We start from the raw sequence: 17923 nt of genomic DNA, 5'->3' as shown, positions 1-17923 counted from the left end.
TGGGATTAGAGGAAACGTCACGATATACGGTATTAAATTTATTCGCGGCGTGAGATGCGAATTTCTATCTATTTGCACTCGGAATTGTTCGCTTCGCAGGTGAGCTGCGTCTTTCGAGCGAGACTTTCACGCGAGCAACGTCCGCGCATCTCCCGCGCTTTGATGGCCTTCGCTATGAGAAGTGACGCAAGAATAATGTAGAAATGTGCGTGGTTGAAAAAAAAGAAGAATAGCCCGGTAGGACAACGAGTTTATATTCGCGTTTTTATTTCAACCGTACTTTTTCCATACGCGCGAGAGCTTATGAATTTTCCGGTCAAGTCTCTCCTAACACGCGGCCGAATTCGCGAGTGATACGTAATTCGTCCATTTGCATTTCCACGATCGTACGTTTTAGAAATCGAACCTCGTATCCTGGGAGAGAACGCCATTTGTCTCGTCAATTTAACAAATCGCTCTTACCATTTTCGAGTACGTGTCGCGATACCGGAATGTGCCACCCGAATACCCGTTCGCCAACGCATGAGCCCCTTCTCCTCTTCCTTGTTCCGAGTGGGTGTGCGGAAGGACAGGAACGAAGGGGAACTCGGGAGCGCCCAGAGTCTCCGAAATTTCTGTAGTCTACGCGTAATTTGTGAAACTCTGCTCACTGCATCTATTATAGACAAATATTTTCAGGAAAATATTTCTTGACGTCGTGTATTTTTTTGTCTTTTTAACGGATTATTATCGAAGTAACGCAATGTTCGTATAAAGGAATTGGAGAATACGCAAAGAAATAGAATTGCATAATTAATGTATTCCGAGCGCAGTAGAGTGATTATAAATAAATTAAGTGGAGCGAGCTGAATCTTAAATCGCGATCAACTTTGAGGCGCGAATCCGCGAGTGGGAGATGAAAAGCTACGAATAAGTCTGCCCCATTACCCGCTCTCGTCGGGTATTTTTTTCGTTGCACTGCTCTTTAAATTACACGGGGAAGTTTCCTGAAGCTGCGCGAAATTACTTTCGCGGTGACTGGAAACTTCGAGATTCGCTCATACGTTTTCGCCGCGGCGGTAAAGATACGACTCGAAGAATGGGCGGGAAATTCTTGGCGAAACGCCACACACAGGTTTACGCTCGACTCCTCTATTCGCGTCCTTTTATTTGAATTCAATTAATTTTAATAGCATTAGTTTTCAACCTAAATTCCACGCGCGATGTCCGAGAAAGCCACAGATGTTTTCTGAAGCTACTACTGGTGCACGTTGAAGATTGAACAAAGTAAACGCCGCGTGTTCCTAGTCTTACTGACGGTAGTGTAGGCGGTAGTAAATATCGGACGCTTAAATTGAAATTTCGTTACACGCGTTCCGAAATTACACGGTCTTGTATCATCCGGACTTCTCGTAAATGTTACGTGCGATGTTTCGATGTTGACACAACTGTTATTCTTTTTTAGCTTATCCCCTCAGTAGGCTCCATTAAAAAGTAAATAGCCGGGGGCATCCTGCATATAAATTAACTGCATAGCTTTAACCTCCCGAGACCCGGCATACTTTTAAGCGGATATTGAAACTGTCGCTTTTCACAAACCTCATGTTTTCGCATTATCAAATATTTTTATTAAACGTTATCAGGACGAATTATGCTTTTATTGTCGTCGTGACTATTTAGAAAATACCATAGTATTTTTCTGAAAAATTGCAATAATTTTAAAACATGATAATAGGCAAAAGCGTAGAAATAACGACTCGTTGCATTTTTGCCAAATGCTTTCAAATTTCTACATTGAAGACAATATGATTTAAAATCCCGAAATGAAAGTTAGTGATAACCTCTTTTCTAATTTTAGTTAGCCTCTCTCAATTATTAATCAATTTTCCAATAATTTCTTTTCTTTTACTCTGAGCCAATATGTTAAACGGGCCATATTGATATACATTCAAAATACATTATGCGAGACCATCCAAACGTTTCGTGCAAAAAGGGCTCATTACTCGTCGCGCTCATCGAAAATCGAAGTTGGTGGACTCCGCACATGTGTCGGAGTCATATGTTCGGTCCAGCAGCTTCCACGGAGCAAGATACAGATAAAGAGAGGAAGAGAGCAAAAGGAATAGAGGAGGAGAGAAGGGAGAGACACGGACTCCTTCGGGAGGGACTGTCTCTCCTCTCTTTCTCTCTTCTTGAGATCGAACGGGACAAGGACGGCTTGTGTAGGTGGGGAAAGGGGGCTGTAGGGGGGAGGGTACAGTGTGGGCCTTCGAAGGAGACGCGGGCGTCAGTCGCGCTGCACGCGGCGCACCGTTCGTACGTGGGTGTTTCTCGCGTCGCCAAAAAGTGTGTATTCGCGACTCTTACCGGCGATATAATCTTCCTCTTCCTCCTCCTCCTCCTCCTCGGATTAACGATCTCACCGAGAAACAAGAAATGACGCCGGCGACAGCGCGGAGATGATAGCGCGAACCGCATCGATCGCAGCATCGTACGTCTTTCAGCTTTGCTTGCCAAATGTTAGTTTCACAGTGTAGCTGCAACGTCATAATTGTTATCGAGAAGATACGAGTGTCGCGTCTGCGAAATAACATGGATTGTTCTTGTGCCAACAAGGAGTGCGCGTTTCGGTAAACGTTTGAAACAGTTGTTCACATTTTTGTGAGTCAATTTGATTGAAAAAATTAAGAGAGTTCACCATAGGACACTGTCCGTTAATTATTATCAATGCATTTTCTTTTTACTTTCTATGGTTATACGTTTAGGAGACATATAAGAGAGAAAGCTGAGCGTACTAGAATTAAACGAGCATTATTCTTGATGGGAAAGATGACGTTGCCGTTGCATCGGTATCATGGACGACGATTAGGAGGACGGCATAAAAGAAATCACATGTGTGTGTGTGTGTGTGTGTGTGTGCGCGCGCATGTGCGGGAGAGGAGATGAACGGACGAAAACGTGCTGATGATTTTTTGCACGCGACTGCGATGTGTGCGAACGGAAGTACGACGTTCGAATTTGGGATCAGACTTTTTACGGAGGACAGGGGAATGTGAATCACGTTTTTGCATAACGTCGCTGACCGGGAAAAAGTTTCGCTTCCGCCAGATTAAAGCGGTGTGCTAACAGAGAAGTTTGGTTGGTTTCCGCCAAACTTTGAAAACGCAACTTTCGAACGCGAAATAGATATTTCCTCTTTCTCTGTAAGCTTGCGAACGAGGTGAATTATTCTGTTATACAGATTGGTAACGGGAGTAATGGCAAAAACATACATCTCTTCTTTTTCTCATTAATTATGCCAGATAATTAATTTTAATTTTTGTGATAAACACCGAAAAGTGTTTATTGCAGGCACGCTTGTTTGTTGGAGCGAAAACCCGTCTTCTCTTTTTATTAATCAAACAAGGTCGCGGTGGTAACGGTGTAACGAGTACCGCTTATAGAATCGCTCATATGTAGCGCGTCTCGAGTCATCGGTGTGCCGATTTAGACTTAGCGATTAGCGTAAGGAGGAGGAATTATTTGCATTGCGGTGCGCCGGAAAACCCCCTGAGTACCGCCGTCAAGTTGATTCATGCCGCAAGGTGCGATATATTTCAAGGTTCGGAGGAGTGCAACTTTAATGCAGGCAGATAGATAGCCCGGTTAGGAGCTCGCAATCTATAGTGCGGTGTACCACTTCTTTTAAGGCGATCCCGTGGGAATTCGCGAGTGTAAATATTTAAAATTAATTACCCTTCAATGCTGAAAAGTGAGCTTGCTTGGATCTACAATTAGTTACACAATCAACACGCGTTTCGGTGAAGGAAATCAAAGTCCTCATGAACGAAATTTGGCTCTTATAACCAGAAATTCTGTTTCTTTCCTTCCAAAATGGCTGATCCGACCAAACTCATCTTTCAGTGCGAGAAATATATTTTTGAACACACAAACTCGCGAGGACAATGCACGCGATGAAAGGGGGAGAAAGAGGCCTTCGCGATTCAGAAAATATCCGCGCATTCCTTCTCTCTTCATGTCGAGCGAGGAAATTCGCAACACCGTTCGTATGCGCGGATTTTCGTTTGGATGCATAAGCGAGTCGGGGGGAGCCGATTGCGAATATAATCTCGCCGCATTATATAAATCTTCTGACCTGCAACGTTTTGTCACGTTTATTGGCTTCTAAGTGCATTCTGGCAGGAAATATTATGCGACTTCTATACGCGCGACGCAGCGTTTTCCACGTACGCGTTATATGGGTCGTATCGTCGCTCCTCGGGTTTCCGAGCAGATGAGACATAAACACGGAGATTAATGAAGCTTCTCTCGACCGCGAAAATTCGCATTTCCGTTGACGATCCTTCCTTGGTCGAGGCGGGAAGCTCTGTTTGAAAATTCCATTATTTGCGTCGCGACGCATATAACGTGAAAAAAGCACGGTTATATGTGGTGACGCCATATAGCGCGTCGTCACAATTGTATTTTGCTTTGTGATCTGCTACTTTTTATCGCGCGCTCTTGCGGTTGTTGTTAAATAACCGACCCGGCTATTCCACGTAAGTCGTGCGTAATATGAAAAACCGTCACACTAAATACCGCAAATTTCCTCCGGTGTCATTTCCTTGCAATTATTTGTCCAGTTTTTTCCAAGTCATTATTATTATTGATTGGCAAAGTAGATATAAATCACATTATTATTTGTCGAATTATTAATTATAATTTACGCGTTAAATATGCGTTTGTTCGCTGCGATTGAAACTGCAAACGGAGAATTTCAAGAGAAATCAGGACGGAATCAGGAGGAAAATCAATCTTTGCTTCTTGGCGAACAAATAAGATACTCTTTTTCCAGAAAGCACTTGTTTTCTCGCGTCGGGTCCTTTTTGCGACCACATCCTTACATGATGATTTGTTGTCACGGTATCAAAAATATGAGAGTCGTCTCGTTGACGATCGAAGCAGGCTACTTGGACAAAAGTAAGCTGCTCCGATGTACGGTCTTCGACCCTTAGCTCTTTTATCTGTTTACCGCGGAAAAAGAGGAACTCGCGTCAATGTCCCGATAGCGAGGTTGCTGCATTACGCTCTACCTGCCGTTTCCTTTGCCGTTACGTACAGACGCGCGTCTAACTTCGAAGAACGGATGGAAGTTATCTTTCAATATTCTAACTCAAAGGTGTTACTTTTATATTCAGGAGTCGCTTCGCTTTCTGTTATCAAAGTTCTCGTGAAGGGATTTCGAGTCGATTCTTTCTTTACGGGGAAAATAGTTTATTAGTTCGTAGAACTCCGAAATTCTAACGCTCCATTTGCTCGATTATTTAATAATTAATGTGCGATTCGACGCCAGTGACCGGGAAAAAGAAACCGCGAGAGGAAACTTTGCCTATCCTAAAAGGTTAAACTCGTGAGAAATTGTTATTAGAGACGCAACATGAAAACGCGAGAGGGGAATGCCGGTTATCGAGACGTAACGAGGTCGGCCTGCTCGCACGCTCCCGGCGATAACGATCCTCGTTCTTTTGGGCCGCGCGTGTGATCTCCTTCCGGTTTCCGGCTTCCCTTTATCTCGTCCTCGTTCCCGTCGTCGCTTTTCCGACGGGATCGCGTTCCGCTTTTCCGCTCGGCCGCCTTCGCATTTTCACGTCCTTCATCAATGATTCGCGCGCGAGCCTTCGCGACTTAACGCTCTGTTTGCGACTTAAAGCTTTATCGCACGATTGGAAAAGACGCGTGAGATTGTGTTATTTATCCATGGCATGTATCATAATTGAGCTTTCTGATCGTATGATAAATGCGCTGATGACTGATGTGAAAATTTGTTGAATATTTGCCGATCGAATATTTGATTACTGCAACCAAATATAATTAAGTTCCACATACTAAATATGCGGTATGCATATTATAGTACTGTATAAAGCGAAATTATTTCGTTGCGATAATCATAAACATTTGGTCGGCCAATGTTCACCAAATTTTAACATCGATTACCAAATTCTTTTTCAATGTATAATGATTCAGAAGCAGATTCTTCATATTATAAGGAATCTTTCGGACAACCTGTTTATACTTCGCACGGTGATTCATTCGAAATCTTCCGGCCGTGGTTAGAGTCTAACTTCGTCTTTCCCTTCCGCGTCTTATATTTCTCAAAGGTGACGAGAATTCTCGGCTCTTCGGGGCCATTAAGCCCGCCAGTCGTTTATCGTGCCGAATACAAAAGAGCACTGTTTCGCGCACTGAGCACTGAGACTCGAATGGGGTTCTTCTGAAACCGTACTCGGAACTAAACGGCGCGATGAAGTTTGCATACTTTTTGTCCCCGGACAGTTCCTGTCGAGAATGAATGTCGAGATTCGCAGCCGACATTCTCCTCGTGCGATAATGAAACTGTGTCTACGGTAATTTGTACGTCTCATCGTTTCGCGATTGGCTCGTTCCTCCTGATTAAATTAGACTATTACCTCACGTTATTAAACGAAACTTAAATCTCTCTGAGTGAAGAGAAAACATTCCAATTGATTTTCTGACCAAAACCAATTTCTAACAGCCGTACGATACAAAAACCGTATTATCTAAAGTGCAATCAGTGTGTTATCACTGAGAAGCAGTCATCGTTATAAGTATAGCACTGTAAATCAATAAAATTTCGCTGAAAAAGTCGGCCAATAGAACAGCGACTGCTCCCTTCAAGGAGATCTGATTGCAGAAACAATTGTTATTTCTTACTTTTCTCTTATTGTCTTAATCATTCTTATAAATATTGTCAATAATTTTATCTTAAATATTCCTAATGATGTTGAATTAATTTAACTTATATCATATTTGAACAACATGCTTATGCCGAACTACACCAATCAATTAAAATCAATGAAATATTAGACGAAAGAGCTAAATGGAGGAGGGGTTTCCACTAATTGTCAATACAATACTGTTTTCAATCAGAGACATCTTCACTGATTCGACTTAAGAAACAAATATTCTGTGTCTTCGATATTAACAATAGGAACTCGCTGACTATTCTTTCCTTTGCTTATTTTTTTTTTCTCTAATCAACGATTGTCACACGTCAGGTCGGCGGATGGACGTGCCAGCCGCTGGAAAGCCCGAATCCGGAGGAAAGTACGAAGAAGCCGGTAATAATCGTCGTCGTCATCGCCGCGGGCGGCGCAGGAGAGCCGAATTGACGAAAGTCGGCCTATTCGCGACAAGGAAGAGGGAAAGGAAGAAGAGGAGCAAATAACAAGAGGCAACTGCGTGCTCTTAACCATTGTCGTGATAACCGCGTCGGAGGAAAACGAAGTAGAAGTGGTAGAAGGAAAAAACGTGGCACGGAGAAACCGGTGGAAGGAAGAGAACGATCGGACGTCAGGAAAAACCTCAGTTGCTTGCTGAAAACGACATAGAGGACGTCCGGTCACGTACGTGTCTCCCTGTCGTCAGTAGATGATTCGCCGAGCGTTGTAGTGATCGCTAGTCTCATTCATCGGCGACACACGCTGAACGCTACCTCGAAGAGACGCGAGACGTTGATCGACGACTCGTCGCGAGTAACCGGTGATATTTCGCGAGGAACGCAAGATTTGGCGAAAAAAATCAAGAAATTTGTCGCTGAAATACTTCGGCTGCTCCGGCCGAACAAGTTCCGAAGTTTGACCTCGGTGTTAGTTCGGTTTTCGTCTTAACGTTGTTAAATTCGCGCGCGTTGAACTCTCGTTCGTAAAAAGATCATCGTCGGGGCGATCTGTCGCGAGTGTTAGTGTTGCAGCAGTGTTTCTTCGGGAAATTGAGGATGCACCCCTACGAGAAGATGATGCGCCACCTTGTCTTCGCCATTCTCCTTTCCTTGTTCGCCAGTGGAACGCCCGGATCGTCGATTTACGCTGATGACCAAATGGTGAGTGAATTGATATCTTCTTATCTATGTCTATATCGGTCAAATCTTGGCGAAGTAAGAGATAAAACGTATTCTCATCGCCACCTGTGATGAAGCGTTATCCAATCGGACGAATAAGAAACTGAGAACAGATCAATATGAATTGGTCGAGCTGTTTCTCTCAGCAAAGTTTTAGTAGTAGTTTTAATTTTAATTTTATCTTGAAACATATAATATTCTGTCGAATTTATATATATAATATCTATCATATTACTAGTGAAAAATTTTCTCTTCGCTGGAAATTATGAGCAGAAAATAATTTTTAGAGCTTCCATAAGTTAATTTTAGCTCTTGATATTTTTCTATGATTTCAATATATCACATGCCATTTGTTTATCTTTCAGTTAAAGAAGATTCTTTGTTCTGGTATACGTAGTATCAGGGGAAATCGGGTATATTTTCGGCGGTGAATTGCTTTTTGTGTGTGAGAGGGAGAATATTAGAAGATTACTGCATTATAATTGTTACGCGTGGAATGCGCACAACACACAGATTTTAAATCGATATTCTCTTTCTGCAAAGTTTTACGAGAAAGTGTTATTTGCGATAATTTTTCGATTATTTAAAATTCAATATTCAATATTATTCACTCTATTAAGCTTCGTTCCGAATTAAATTTTCGTTAAAACGAAATACGTTCGAACGCGCTTGGCGTATTCGACCTGGCGTAATTGGAATTGGAATGAACGCCCAGTGAGTGATTTTCAATCACTCGCGTGGAATAATAATTAAAAAAATAAACATTTAATTTGTCTCAGTCGTAAATTGCTCGGCAGAAACAAGGTGAAACACTTGAAATTTTTTCCTCGGCGTTAAATAACGACTGATTCGAACGTCCATAGTGAATTTTTAGTTTTCAGCGAAAGAAAACATCCCCTTTAACTTCCCTTAGCCACACACCGATCACATTAATTTGTAAGACTACGCGCACGCAACGGGACCATGGCATGTGCATGTGCACTCCATGCCCGTATTAGTAATAAGGCACTTAATATCAGACAGCAGAAGCTCGTGAAGCCGACTAACGTTTCTGTGTGGGACTCCCTGCGGGCTTTGCGGTTCCGCCGGGGACAGTCCCATAGTTTTCGCCATACTACGGCGATCCATTGCTTCAATATATTAAGGGAATTGTTTTCCTAACTTCTCGTTTCCATTTAAACAGAAAAATTCAATTGAGAGGTCCACTCGCTCGCGAAGAAATCGATCTCAACGGCGTTACTGTTATAAAATCTATGAGAATATTTCGCCATTGTAAGAATCGGGATTTATCGAGATCGAGATTATGACAAAGCGTGATCTCTCGTATGTTTGACTGATGATTTCTTAGCGATTTCTTATTTAAGAGATTGCGTACAATTATTTAGCGACGAAAAGGGAAACGTCGATGACGCGAAAGTAAGATTTTCCGTTGGGAAATTGGCCGGTCAAGAATTAATGTTCACCGTCTGTACACTTACGTTCCGCGGCGTTAACTTTTCTCGTTCGTTTCATGCACAACTTCACGGTACTGATTCTTAGAGGGAGTATTCTCTCGCTACGTAACAAATGTATTTCTTTCTTTCCGTTCCCTTCGCTTACTCGTCTCTAAGTACACATTCGCGGATACGGTAAATCGATCGTCGCACGCATATATTCATTCGTTAATTATCAAATTCTATCCGGTTGGATGCCGGGCGAAGCGTTGAATTTTCCATCGTATCTTCGTCGCCCGAGGAATATGTCGACCTTGTTTCAAAGCGAAATAGCAGATGGAGAACTTAATACGTCGCTACGCGTTAACGTAGGCCCGTAAAGAGAGACGGAATAAATTGTGCTTCACGAGCGCATGTTCTGAGGTCTTGATACAGCGCGCGTTTTTTCAACAAAAAACGAAAGAGTTGCAATTTCATTCTGTTGCGGTTTAACGTTTGCTGGTAATTTACTTCCTCGTCCGCTAAAGCTCGTGCTTAGTTACGTTTAATTTTGACATTTAAATTATATTCAATTATTCTTTGGTGAATTTCATTTTCTTCCTCGATGATTTCTACTAATTATGCAGTTGTGATTAAAAATATTATGCACCATCAGTCCCGCGTCGATCACACTGAACACACGTGAGTTACATACTCGCGAGGTCGGGTGTATGATTCAGCTCGTTACACTAGGCCGTTTCGGCGGACGAGGATATATCGCGCTAATTAACGTAACTGTTGTAATAAACTCAACAACGGCATGCAAAGTGTTTGATGTTTAATTTACTTTATGGAATGACATATAATCGTAGCATGATTATAACACACAGGTTATTCAAAAATATTTAATAAACCCACAAAAATCTCGCGCGAGGAAGTTAAGTGGAAATTGTGGGGTAAAAATTGTTTTTTTTTCGCCGACGCGACGCGGAAAGTTCTAAAACTATCTCGCTTTCGCGAAAGTTATGGAAAATGCCCCGTCGAATACGCCCATTTCCGGCGCGATGTTATCCCTTCGATCCCACGGAAAGTCGGAGTGTATTTCGTGCGACTGATTGTTCGCTGAAATTTTTAATCTCTCGCAACGCATCATTATACTTTAGCATATTATTTACATCCATTCGTAGCATTGTCATCAAAACGAATCTCGTATAAATTGAATAAAAAGCGGAAATTCGGAATTACACGCGACCGTTCTATACCGATGGAATTTGCGCTGTAATGCATTTTGTTAGGGCACGATGCGATGCGCAGTGATATTTTTCAGGCAATGAATTTTCCCGTGTAATCTGTGAGGCGGAAGCAAGTATTTTCATCGACGTTTTATCGCGAGACGACCGTTTTGCGCGCGATTCTCCATACAATACTTTCGTTGATCGATCGACATCACGAATCCAATTTTTCTAAAAGGTTGCTCTCGGGTAATTTCTACCGGGCTAGAGGGAGACATATCGAAGGGCACTATTACGTAATTTCCACCCTTCGTTTGGGAGGAGAGATCGTATCTCTCGTTGCAACGGGGTAAAAAATAGACAAGAAAAACATTTCCATCCGACCGATCCGAAAGATGGATCGTGTTGCTTCTACATTCGTTCGCATTCTCCGTAAGAGCGGTGAGGTGAAATGCATCCTCGTGCGCGCCGCAAATTCTTTCTTCGTTTCTTTCTCTCTTTTTACGAGAGCTTCCACTGTGAGCCGATGCTATCAAAATGATGAAGCGCGCACAGTAACGGTTTGTCTCCAGCCACCATGAAATTTTCGCAGTGGAAATCGGCGGAATCGCGCGACACCGACCGATTGTGTGAAAGTCTCTTCCCTTCCGAACGAGTTCTCGCTCTATTTTTATCGAGACACGCGAGCTTAAATCGAGTCTTGCGTCGAAGTGAATATGATCCACAAATATATAAATTGCTATTAATGCCGTTATCGTAGGAGTGGATTATGCTCTTTATATTTCTCCGGTGTAAACCGACGGGAAATTTGGACGTACAAGATCTAGATATTAGTTAGCGGGAATTAGCGGGTATTACTTTAATGCAGTATCACATGTTGAATTAATCTACCAATTCACCCGCTAGTCTTCGATTACGTGATGATTATTACATAATGCAAAGGATATGTTGAGCTTCTCTCGATTCGTAGAAGGGAATTGTTACTCGGAGTAATTTGCGCACGAATATATATTCCGAGCAATTTAAAAGAAAGAGCCGTGTCGAAAGGCTGTAATTTCGTATTTCGCCATTTGTCTGCGCCTTATTAAACCACATTTCATTTTCCATTGCATTTTCGTCCGGCGCACTTTCCTATTATCTTTCGAATTTCCACGCACTTGATCGCGCATATATTAACTACCGTCGAGGCCGTTCATTAGCGTCCGAGAGAAAGAGAAGGTCGTCTCTCTTTCGCCCGAGTACATATGCGCATTATGATAGAAATGTGCAACGCCGTTGTTTTCCCTCTCCGAAAATAATCAGCCTCCTGAGATCGAGATTATCGGCGACGCGAGAAAATGATAATTACAATTTCGTCCGCCTCGAATTGATCGTCCGTCCCTTCGCGCGTGCGTGCGTGTGAGGAACGTCTCGCTCCGTTCGTGCTATATCGCGCAGACACGGAGGCGGATAACTAAGAGAACGGTCGATCCTGAAAGTCGCGCTTATCGACTACACGCGTGCTGCACGCGACTCACACATGCTCGGAGCGTCGCGGCGCCTGCGCCCATCTCCACCCCCGCGATGAATCGACACGAAAACCAGTTTGTGTCGTCGGCGATGCCACCACCTTGGATCACCCTCGAAACATTTGTGAGTCATTCGACGTGTGAGGAGAGAGCCCTCTTTTCTGTCTCGGAAACTAACCGTGGAATAGCTCTGGGAATATCGAAGCGAATATTTGCGATATTTCCTTAACGATCGCGCGAAACTGACGAAAGAGCGTCAAAGAGAAATGGACATCTTTGAGGCGTGCGAATTTGCTCGTACGAGACGCGATACATGTGATTCTAATTGAAATCGTTGGCCCGTAAAGGGTTGAAAGCGCGTCGGACCGGGCTGTAGCGAGAGATATCACACGACTCCGTCGTCTTTTGAACTTGTATGCTTATCCTTTTAGTGACTTTAAGCACCGCTCGGCAGCTGCATTCTCATCGAACATTTCACCCTAACTCACACTCCCTAACTAAACCTCATGCTTATGTACGGTGCGACGTCGGGCCGTTAAGAGTTATAGACCGTCGTATTTAGCGTTAAACATACGGCGAGAATGTTCTCGGCCGAGCTTGCGGCCCGCATTTTCACTGCTCATTTAGCGTTAAACGTGCCCGACTCTAGTTTCATGTTCGCGCGATTTTTATGCGCGCATTGAGATAATTAGAATAGTTATTTTCGGAGAAAAAGAGAAAGAGAGAAAGGACAGTGGATGGATATTTATTACTACAATGCCAAGAAGGATTGGGTGGTCGCAATGTATCTCACAGATACATTAATTTCCCGACTATTTTTCCTTGCTTTTTGAAACAATTTTTCTTTCATTAGCACTTGGCTAATAGACCAGGTAGTGAAGAATTTGTGCAACGAAGAAAAAAAACATTGACGACGTTCGATCTTGAGGTCGTACAGCAACGTGATACGTGGTAACTTGAATATGCGATTAACGAAGGTTAACCATATTCACACCGTGTCTATATTTGATAAATTAAACTTTTTTTTTATCTATATACTTATCCTAATATCACGGCAATTACAGCCTATTAATTTCATAATTTTAATTTCCACTCCTACTTATTAACTGATTTATCACAGTCATTACATTAACCAATCTGTTTTACCTAATCCTAACTTACACATCTACCGCGTTGTATTACTATTTCCCGATTCCTTTAGAGATTAGGATAGTACTAGTTTATCTGAGGGATGAATTCACTATTGCCACTAGCAATTTGTAATTATTATGCGGTGATTAATTAAAATGATTGTTGTACGCTCGGATTATCCGATTTTGTCATTCAATGCAAACACGAAGATTATGTCGCGACTGAGCGACGGTCAAATACACAAGCGATTTCCGTGAGGCGCACGAATACCCAGGGGTATTAATCGATAACTTTGTCGGAGATCTCCATTAATCATGTTAAAGATGTCGCACGACAGGGCACCTCTCACCCTCGCTTTCAAATTATTAAAGATCAAACCCTCCGCCGTGCTATAGTCAGGCGACGCTTTGGCTTACAGCTGCTCGGGCACTCTGCCGCGGGAATATCAAATTTAGCGTGTAACTACCGAATTTGCAATTTAATGTCCGCGGTAAATTGCACCAGAGCTAGGTTCCGGCCTGGTCGGATCTTTGCATTTTTACGAAATTTTCAACGCAATTCATAATTCGGTTTATAATTTGGAAATATTCAGTGGAGGAAATTAGTATTACTTTCAAGTACAAGCCATTTTGCCGCGTTCGTCATAACCGTCTTTAACGTGTTAGGCCTAAAAGGTTTAAGACGCGTTTTCTTTTATTTACCCACGTTTTGCACGCTATACACGGTATTACTAGTTATAAAAAGTTATATAGAGAAATATTGTTACGTATCCGATAGAGGAGAATTTGTTTTTCTCAGGAGATGCATGTTCCTATTAGATACGAGTTGCGAAACTTATAGAAAAAAGTATGACCAACTTTCAGTCCGTAACTGTACGTTGCTATTATCATCTTGATGCAATAAGATAATTCTGGCGGCAACCTACAAGAACAATAAATAAAAATTGCAATAAATAATAATTAAATAAATAAAAAGTGCAAGAAACCGCGATTTTTTCGCGATGTAGCCCTGAGAAATTGGTAATGTTACTGTCAGAGTTAAATTGTTGGGGTCACGGCCTTTCGATTGAGACGCTCTCAATCCTGCGACATCGATATATCATTACTTGGAAGCACATTTTTGCGAGGGACCTGAAACGCACGTGTCCGCTTCGTGTATTCTATCAAACGGGGCTTACTTCGAAATCATTAAGCCGGGGCATTTATATGCGATCGAGGTCGTTAACTGCAGGAAGCGCCGGCGCGTACACAAAGCCGCGTGTGTGCGTCACGACGTGACATACGCGGCCACCCGTGCGTGCGTACGTGCATGCATGCGCGCGACGCATATCACCCGTCCGATGATCCAATCCACTTCGAAGGGACTGGACTTCGCGGAAAAAGGGAAAGAGTCGCGCCATTGACGCCCACGCGATGCCTTCGGCGTGTTCACGCATGTCTAGACGCCAATCAAGGCTGCGAACATGTGTGTGTGTGCGTCGCCTCAAGGAAAAAGCGGTTGACACAGCGAGGCGATAATTCAGCGCGTCGCTACGACGCGTCGCATGCAGCGACGCATGCATCGCGACACGGCATGCCGGCGGTCGATCATTTAATTACCACGGTATTTAATTAAGCGGCCGTGTGGATTTATGCCTCGATCTCCCTTATCTCTCCCGTGACGCGCGTTTCGGAGCTAATTATCTGAGCGTTGATATATTAATGTATCTCGATTTACGATTCATCGAAACGGGCGAGTTCATCGATTCCGTCGCCTGTTGACGAGGAGGCAGCGTGTTGATTTCGCGAATTACCGGCAAAACTCGACCGGTTGATATCATTTGCGTTCTCACGACCGGGCATTCTCGCGCGATCCTCGGAATCCCCGGGATTTCTCACGCGGATTTTTCTTCAGTCCCGCGTTCCTCTCGGCCCGATCGTGCGTAAGATCGCGATGCGTGCACGGACTCGCCGACGAGACCGGCACGCCGTAATTAGTAACACATGTGGCGAACGCGCAACCCCACCCATCGATAGATCGTGCCAACGCTCTCCGATCGGGGTGCCACTGTGAATTCAGAAACCCCGTCGTCTACATGCTCTGGTGTAACGGTCGACCGCGATTTTTACGTTTACTTCTCTCTTACACCTTTCATTCTACGGATTGAGTTTTAATACTACCTATTTTGATTCTAAAACGGGAATTTAAGACATCATCTGAGTCAAAATAGGAGTTATATTATTATTTGAAATCTTATTATGTTGTACGTTTCGGTTTTTTCGCGGAAAAATGGAAAAAGCGATTTTCTTTTTTAACTATACTCTTGCAGTATTCTCGACATAATGACGTCCACGCTTTTCTGGACGAAATCTTTTTGTCTGTTTTACAAGACGAGCAATCAAGAGAGGGGAGTGACCTTTATTTGATTTAGAAAATCCAGGGTGCTGTTCCTCACTTTCTTTTTATCACGCTTCTCGACAATTTCCCGCGGCGAAAACCCTCAGGCGGAGAGAGAGAGAGACGTTTCAATTAGCCGGGCCAATTATCCGGGCACACCGTTACGCCGAAATCCGGAAATTCTGCCAATCCCGCGTACGCATGTTGTCGAAAAGCGACGATTTGTTGTTGTTCTTCAACCGCTCCTGACTATATTATTAAGAGATAATTATCCTTGCTGCCAATAGCGAGTCCATAAAAACGACGGTCCGTCTGGGTGCAGCTGCTCTCGTGTGTCTCAATTAACGACGAGTCCGCTCGTTAGTCATTCTCGGTCAGGCAGGCAGGCGGACTGGCAAATCGAGTCACAAAGAACGTCCGTGAAAGGAGCGTTCGCGATGATGATAGAAGTCATCGAGATGGTGCCGTGACTCCACGTGCTTCTCTTTTCTACATCGTACGTGACGTTTCTCCACCTAGAGAATCGCGCGTTCGTGCTTTCTTCGACAAAGTTCTCGGCCGGGAGCAGCTTCTTATCGAGACTTAATTCTCCATGCGCCTTATGATAATTCAATCGTCTGTAAGCCGATTTTTCGCGTGAGTCACTCGTCGGCGATTCCTTCCAACGTAGTTTGTTATCATCGGTGTGTACGGGAAGATAAAAGCGAAGAGGGTATCGAGGGATTGACGGTTTCGGCTATCCGATGACATCGCGACGCCCCCGCATGTGGGGCAAATAAAACGATTTCAACGGAGCAATCGAGAATGTATAGCCGCGGCTCTGTTGCACCCTCTGTCGCTCTTTGCTCCTCTTCATTTCTCCTTCGCAAACAAATATTTACAAACGGCCAATTCTATGTAGAGACGGAGTCAATTGGATCACGTTAAAACCTAATGTCTGTTGTTTCTCTCTTTTCTTTTCTATCGGTCTCTTGTAGTCGATATTCCCGTGCGCAATATTTCTTCGTTATTTCTCGATACGATGTCCGTCCGTTAAAAGTCATAACAGCGAAGGAGAAGAACGAAAGCAGCGTTTCCATAAATCCATTAATATACGCTCGTGGTTTCTACAGGCGGTGCAGTCATGATTAAACCGTGATCTTCCGCGAAGCTGCACCCGCGTCATTCTTGCATTTATCGAGATGACACGTCAATGAAATTATTCTGTACTCTTGATGTGTAATCTCGGTTAGGCTTTCCCTTTCCCCTTTCCCCGAAACCGCGCCTGTGGGAAATCAAGATAACGAATGTCGAAGAAGGAAGCGCCGGGATAAAAATCCGCTTCTCTTGCCCGTGCTTATCTCCGCAGCTTTTGTCTGCACGAAGATAATGCGTATCAGGATTACTTCGGGTCTAGCTATATAAATTAGGATAGATTTACTTTGCGTTGTTACGATATAACATGTATATATATTATGTTTGGAGATAAGAGATTAGACGGATCTGAAAGAGAGATTTCCGAAGATGGCTAAAGTTATTTAAGAAAATCACGTATTGTATATTTAGATATTTTAAAATTATAACCAGAACTATACGCGTGAGAAAAATCAGTGATTCTCTCATTGATTTTCCCGCGGAGGCTCGAGATTAAACGAACTAAACGACTTTGCTTCCTCCTCTTCATTCTTAACCTGTGGTTGGCGTTCTTTACCGTGGCAAAGGATGTAATACACTGCGCTCGGTACGGGGAGAGAGAAACAGCTTCCACACGCTGTAGATTAAACTTCCTCATACATACAAGACATCGCCAAATTCTTGTCTTTGGTTATTCGATTGTAATTTCGGCACATCTAAAAATTAATATAACTTTTACATTAAAATAGATGATTTTAAATCTCGAAACTGCTGATACGTCGTCTGAAGTGCACGATATCAAGCAGACATCCTTGAATGAATTCAAGGAGATTCGGTCGCCTTAAAGTCGAGTAAGTTAATACGAAGATTCGGTTGGTCGGCTAGTTAATTTTAAGCGGACACCATGTCCTGTACACTGACTGCGTCGGATAAGTTTCGCGAAAGAAACTCGAGTAGTAGCGGCGGCAGGGTAGGTCGAAGTTCGCTGCTCGTCTCGCGTAGCGAGAGAGTTCAATCAGCGTGATCTCTCTCTCTCTCTCTCTCATCGTTTCTCACCGGGAATTGATCCGAAACTGTGTTCCAACATGCGGACTCCTGCGCGCAAACTTTCTATTCGCCGTCTATCCGATAATTCGGAGCGAAGGGCCGCGGCTCTCTTTGATTAAAGTGACACGGCGGTATAATAACAAGGACAAGATTTACATTATCTCGGACGCGTGCGTCTCTCAAATCGTTCGCCGCTATCGTTTGATTTATGATCAACCATTATTTGCC

This window comes from Dinoponera quadriceps, unplaced genomic scaffold, assembly GCF_001313825.1.
Source record: "Dinoponera quadriceps isolate SergipeBrazil2010 unplaced genomic scaffold, ASM131382v1 scaffold1290, whole genome shotgun sequence".
Taxonomy (NCBI): Eukaryota; Metazoa; Arthropoda; class Insecta; order Hymenoptera; family Formicidae; genus Dinoponera; species Dinoponera quadriceps.
Note: the sequence above shows the minus strand (reverse complement) of the source record.